Source organism: Filicampus tigris, chromosome 7 (assembly GCF_054856515.1).
Source record: "Filicampus tigris isolate MCC_2025a chromosome 7, RoL_Ftig_1.0, whole genome shotgun sequence".
NCBI lineage: Eukaryota > Metazoa > Chordata > Actinopteri > Syngnathiformes > Syngnathidae > Filicampus > Filicampus tigris.
Window position 1 is genome coordinate 2,454,001 of NC_141223.1, and position 6,000 is coordinate 2,460,000.

The 6,000-nt window shown below is 40.8% G+C and overlaps 2 protein-coding genes across 4 annotated transcripts in view; one reads left to right on the forward strand and one right to left on the reverse strand.

Annotated features, from left to right (window-relative positions):
- siae (sialic acid acetylesterase) overlaps positions 1 to 6,000 on the reverse strand; it is a 93,369-nt gene that overhangs the window by 86,382 nt on the left and 987 nt on the right. The window lies entirely within an intron of this gene.
- b3gat1a (beta-1,3-glucuronyltransferase 1 (glucuronosyltransferase P) a) overlaps positions 1 to 6,000 on the forward strand; it is a 66,031-nt gene that overhangs the window by 17,303 nt on the left and 42,728 nt on the right. The gene's annotated exons all lie outside the window — the stretch shown is intronic.

Sequence of the window (6,000 nt, forward strand, 5' to 3'; positions counted from 1 at the left end):
TCAATATCGCACCATTTAGATGGATAAGGTTGATTTCTCTGCCTCATTGGGGGAGATAGAGGACAAAAGATGCTACGGAATGCTACGACAGCTAATAAGATGCATGGAATCCCAAATAAAGCACGTGGGGTTTGGAAATTGAGTGGCCTTCATGAATTACTAACAAGCTGAGGAGAGAAAAAAAAAGAAAAAAAAAAAAAACTTTTTCAGAGGCTTTGTCCAACTCACTCTCAAGGCGTTGAATCGATCGCAAGTGGACTGCTCTGGTTGTCTTAGAAGATTTTTCACCTCTCATCCACAACAGTCCTGTTGGGATCGATTCAATGCCCTGAGAATTCAATGACCTGGACAAATGAGGACATTCACAGGCAGTTCAAATCAAAATGACAAAAGCAAGCTTTTTTTTTTTTTTTAATTAAGTACGCAATCATTTTAAGAATACATTTGAACATCTAATGAGGAAAAAGATCAAAATGAACTAAAAGCAACACTGGCCATTTGTTCTTCTTATGATACGGATCAGTTCTAACGATATAGATCAGCTCAACATTTGAAATATGTTTCGCAAAAAGGAGGAAAAGAAAAAAATGAAATCTAATATTTTTCTTGGTACTTTATGAGAAAATCTCTCCAAAATCGATAACTGTCATCATCCTGGCTTCCGGAGGACAAACAATGCAATTATTAACAGGGAGTCTACAAACACAACTCACATTTGTGCTCTTGACGTAAAGAGTGGAAGAGAAGATTTGAGCCTCTGGAGGATTATTATTATTTTTTTTTTTTACCTCAATTGTCAATCACTGCCGCAAAAAAAAAAAAAAAAAAAAAATGCTGACTGGCTAGCACGCACAGCTGGTTCGTGGCGTTAAGCCACCGCACTAATAGCATTAGCTTCCATGCTAATGCTGAATCACAGTCGCAACACTCCTGCATAGTCCACGACTGTTATGGACCTTTGCCCCAAAAAAAAAGTGGCCCGCAGTTGCCATGGCAACAAGAGCAGCACCATTCACCTTTGTACAATCCAGTGTGACATGAAATGATTTCACCAAATTTGACGTTCATCCCAAACATTGACATAATGCTGTCATTTTTTTTTTTTTTTTTTTTTTAAAAAGAAGCAGACGTGACACGTAAGCGGCCAGACTAGGAGCCTGCTCCGTAATCCGCAGTCCATCCAGCAACAGTTGTGGGATTTTAGGGGTGTAAATGTATCGAAGCTGATGGATGGCCGCGTAAGAAGCGAGCCACCACGCTCCATTCATCAAGGACCAGACAAGCTCTTCAGGCCTGGTGGCTCGACTGACAAATGAGCCTCCAAAGCACCCCGCTGAGGGCTGAAAAACGTCTGCGAGAAGTTCCAGCTTGCCCGTAAAAGGACACGGCCCTCTTGAACGCGGCCATAGGTGCCCAAATGGACACTTATTACACCAAAAGTCCATAAAAGTCCTCTGAACTTTTTGGTCTCCAGCAACGGATTGCATGACAAATGGCTCTTTGTGCGTTCCAGCGGGTTCAATAACGACCCAAAATTGGCACTTTAAAAGGTGCGCCCTGAAACTTGGATGGATGCGGCACAGGGAGCCTGCAGCCACGTAAATCAATTTTTTTTTTTTTGCATTTGGAACAGTGAGGAGAGGAGGCGGCTGACTGGAAAGCGAAGGCTTTGTTGGAAAGTGGGATGAAGCGGGAGGAGGAGGAAAGCAGAAGTGACTTGCTAAACGGAATGGAGCAATAAAGCAACGAAATAGCGCCGATGCCTTACAAAAGCATCATGGCTGATGATTACCTTTCCAAATGTGCTAACGGTGTGGGAGCAGCACTACACAGCTTATTTTAAAGACTCGCTCCAAAATCGTCTCTTTACACAATCCGTGCTGATGTAGCCTCGAATGAATTAACCTTAAAAACACTCCGTACGAGCCTCTTTAGCTCATAATAAACGTCATTGCTTAAGTTACTGCCAAGCAGTCGCGGCCATGCCTTGAACAGTGATTTTGAGTCTGAAATTACGCTCTCATCAATACATAAAGTTGAAACTCATTAAAAGGTTATTCAACTGTGACTGCTTAAAGGACGAGCAAGACTGGAGACTAATAATACGTCGTGCCGGTCAGTCAGTAGATGTATGAAAAAACGCCGTTCATAATACATCTACTTCATAGTAGTGTGAGGAAAACACTTTTGTCATTTTCTCCTTTTATTCCATATTTTATTGAAGGGCACCTTGTCTGTGATTGATGAGGGGAGCAGTGTGTTTATTTGTCACCATTACGGCAAGAGTCGCCGCCATGACTCTCATTATTCATACTTTGCATCCAATCGCATTTGACATTTCCAAAATATGTATACATTATTGAAAAAGGGTATTTAAATGAAGCTTTCAGGTGTCATAGGTGTGTTCACAATGTGCGTTGCTGAGAGGCTGAGAGCACTTTGACTACCATTCATACACATTCTTCACACCGGAAAGAAAAAAAAAAAAAAAAAAAAAAAGAAGTTGGGTGAACTCAAAATTTCAAGGCAACAAAATTTGAAGTTTGGCAATTCAACAGAATAGTTGAAGTTTGTTGTGAAAATGGTCTTTCCCGCATTTAACAAAGAAATAAAAGTTTACAGAATTAATTGTCCTCCAACTTCAAGATGTAAGTAAACAACTCAGCAAATTGTTTTTGGGCAAAAAACTTGCTTGCTTTGTTGTGCTAGTAAACAAAGTTGATCTAAATGTTAATTTGTATTTTAAAGTCGGTTCAACTTCAGGGGAAGTCAACCTAAACGTTTTTTTTTTCAAGAATATGTTCTATGCGGGCCCCCTAGTTGAAACAAGACATTCTGATTAATATCGCTTTTGTGTAATATGAGAAATCCACCCGGTTTTAGCTAGCTCAGGGGGCGGCCATTTTGTCACTTTCTGTCGACTGAAAATGACATCACAACTGCTCAGGGCTCAGGTAACGACCAATCAGGGCTGACCTGTTTTCTGAAGCTGAGCCGCGATTGGTCGTTGAGAGCAGTTGTGATGTCATTTTCAGTCGACAGAAGTGACAAAATGGCCGCCCCCCGAGCTAGCTAAAAACGGGTGGATTTCTCATATTACACAAAAAGCGATATTAATCAGAATGCCTTGTATCAACTAGTGGGCCTGCATAGAACATATTCTTGAAAAAAAAAAAAAAAAAAGTTCGGGTTGACTTCGACCCCCGCTTTAAAATAGAAGTTTATATTTTACAGCGGTGAGATGACATCACTTAGTGATGCACATCAGCTCAGTGAAGGATAAGTGAGGCCATCATGCTTCCAAATACTGTCACAGACACAGCAATAAAGTGAAGGAGTTCGAAGATGGGCTAACGATCGAGTTCTTTTTTTTTGTTTGTGATGTGGATCAAACGATGGAATTACAAACCATTGTATGGTGTCAATGTGTCGTCATGCTAATAATTCCATACGACATTTGTCTTTTGTTTTTGATTCAAGGTCATCGAGCATGCATCAAGCTCCCGTAAATACCGCAAGTGTCAAATCAGGCTCAATATACTAACGCCGAGTTGATAAATCGTCCTCAGCATTTTTAAATTCAGATTGCTTGAAATCTGAAAAGAACTTGACAAACATCCCAATACTGCGACTGTATAACATGCACCCCAACCGGCAATCCATCTGGAGACTTTTTTTTTTTTTTTTTTCTTCTCCCCCCGGTTATTACTTGTAGTACATAGCAGCACGATCGTCTGTCTTTGTGCTCGGGCCGTTATTCGATGCTGTCAAACACGGCATCTCCTGGCTCATAAAGGCCGAGCTGATCCGCCTCCATTAACAAGTCGAGCCGACAGGACACACACAAAGACACATTCAAGGACACGCACGCACACGCGCCCACGCACAAACACCCGCACACACACACAGCGTGTGCTTAATTATGAACTGACTTTGACTGTGACTTTCATTTGCGGCTTAAACCAAGCGTGGCCCAAATGTAGAGGAATCCATAAAGGTCTTCCCGGGATAATTCTTTTCGCCGGTAGCTCGCTGGCATGTCTCATATCTCGTTTGCTTTTGATGTTTGCTCATGTTATGGATTTTTATTGTCTGCTCAGGGTGGTAAATAATCGCTGAGGATCAACTGCCTTTGATGCAACTTTAGCTTTGTTTACCGAGGCAGATACTTTAATTGCACTGTGTGCGCTAAGCAGCGCTGCCTCCTATGGAAAAGCAAGCGCGTGGTCTGATTTAATTGGGTCCTCGGCTCGGCTTTCGTCAAATATACGTTTTGTTATTTGCGGCTGTTGTGCTACAGCGTAGCCCCCTTCAGCGCCGAACTCCCAAAAACTACGATTGTTTGACTGTGGAGTAGTTTGACTTTATTTTTTTATTCATTTTCATTATAAGGTGGTTAAATTCTCTTTACATGAGTAATGGCAGTTCAGGATGTTGACAGACTTAAAAAAAATATAAATATACTTTTCAAATTTTGGTAAATTATTAATACATTATTTTTGAATTTGTGTTTTGATGTTTTTTTTTAATTTGACTGAATATTAAGAATGGCTTAATTGTGGTTGCCGAAGGAAGAGCTGAACTTCATATTATTCAATTTGTCATTTTATTTGAATATATGCTCAGTGAGAGAAATATTCAGGCCCGCCCTGATTTTTCCAGGCCCACCCATTAGCCACGTTCTGGCTCCGCCCCTGCTTTGAAGTTGGGGGTGGGGTCAAAAGAAGTCAAAGACCAGATTGTGTTCCTTTTTGGGGGGCTTCCACTTTATCTCGAATTGAAGTCCAGTACTGTATAACAACATATTTGTGTTGTAATCATTTTGAAGCAACAAAGTTATCTGTAATGAGAATTTTCACACACGCACACACACCTACACGTACTCGCGCAGCCCCTGCAGTTGTCAGCTTCACGTCAGAGTGATTCCCAATTATCTTGCTTATTTGCCTGCAAGACTCTCTTAGTTTCACTTGTGTTGTCATGCACCCTCACAGTAATTGTGTGTCATCTCATTTTGTGTCTCATTCACTTGCGCTCAAGACATTTTTAGAGGCATATTGTAACTAGAGTGGACCACTGCAATTGACATGGGATGCCACTTACCAGGACCAACTTATGTTGAAAATCCGCAAATAATTAACCCCCCCCTTATAATGATGATAAATGTCTATATTAATCGTTTAAGCCAGGGGTGGGCAATTCATTTTGCAAAGGGGCCACATGAGAAACTGGAACCAAGCGAACATGCTAACCTCAATTTTGTCGATATTATTTGAAACTTATTTCGCGTATTGTCTTGCTTTGATGAAATGCTGCGTTTGTAGATACGGATTGTGTTGTTATAAATAGGAAATACGCATTTTAAACCAAATTATGAGCAGAAGTTAAAAATTTTGTCTTTACACTCTAAAAAACGTAGAACATGAATTTTGTCCAGCAACTGCGCACTCATTAGCCGCTCCTTTTCAGGACTCCCAAATATATCGGTGAATGGGAAGTATCATATTGACAGTGATTCATAATGATACAGCGATGGCTTCGAATACACCCAAAGTGTACACGACAGGAAGTTAAATTGTAGATTTGTATACAAAATAATCAGGTCAAATCTTCCCTCCACTGTGTAGGAAATTAGAATGTTGCCCCCATTAAAAGCACTGTTGTCCTTTCTGCTTGTCTCTTTTTGAAAAAATTGTGGCTAACGCGGTTGGAAAAGTTGCTAAATATACTGAAAACGTCGCCAACACTGCAGAAACAAGTCGTAGCTCCACTCCGACTGTGTGCTAGCGTTCACATGCCGTATTTTGCCAAAGTCTGGCTTTCAAAATGTGTACTGCAGACAGAATTTTGCCATGAAGAAACAAAAATGCACAAGTAAAAACCTTTTGTGAATATGCATAATGTAGAACCACTGAAATGCGAGGTTTCACTTTACATACATACACACACACACACACACACACACACACACACACACACACACACACACACACACACACA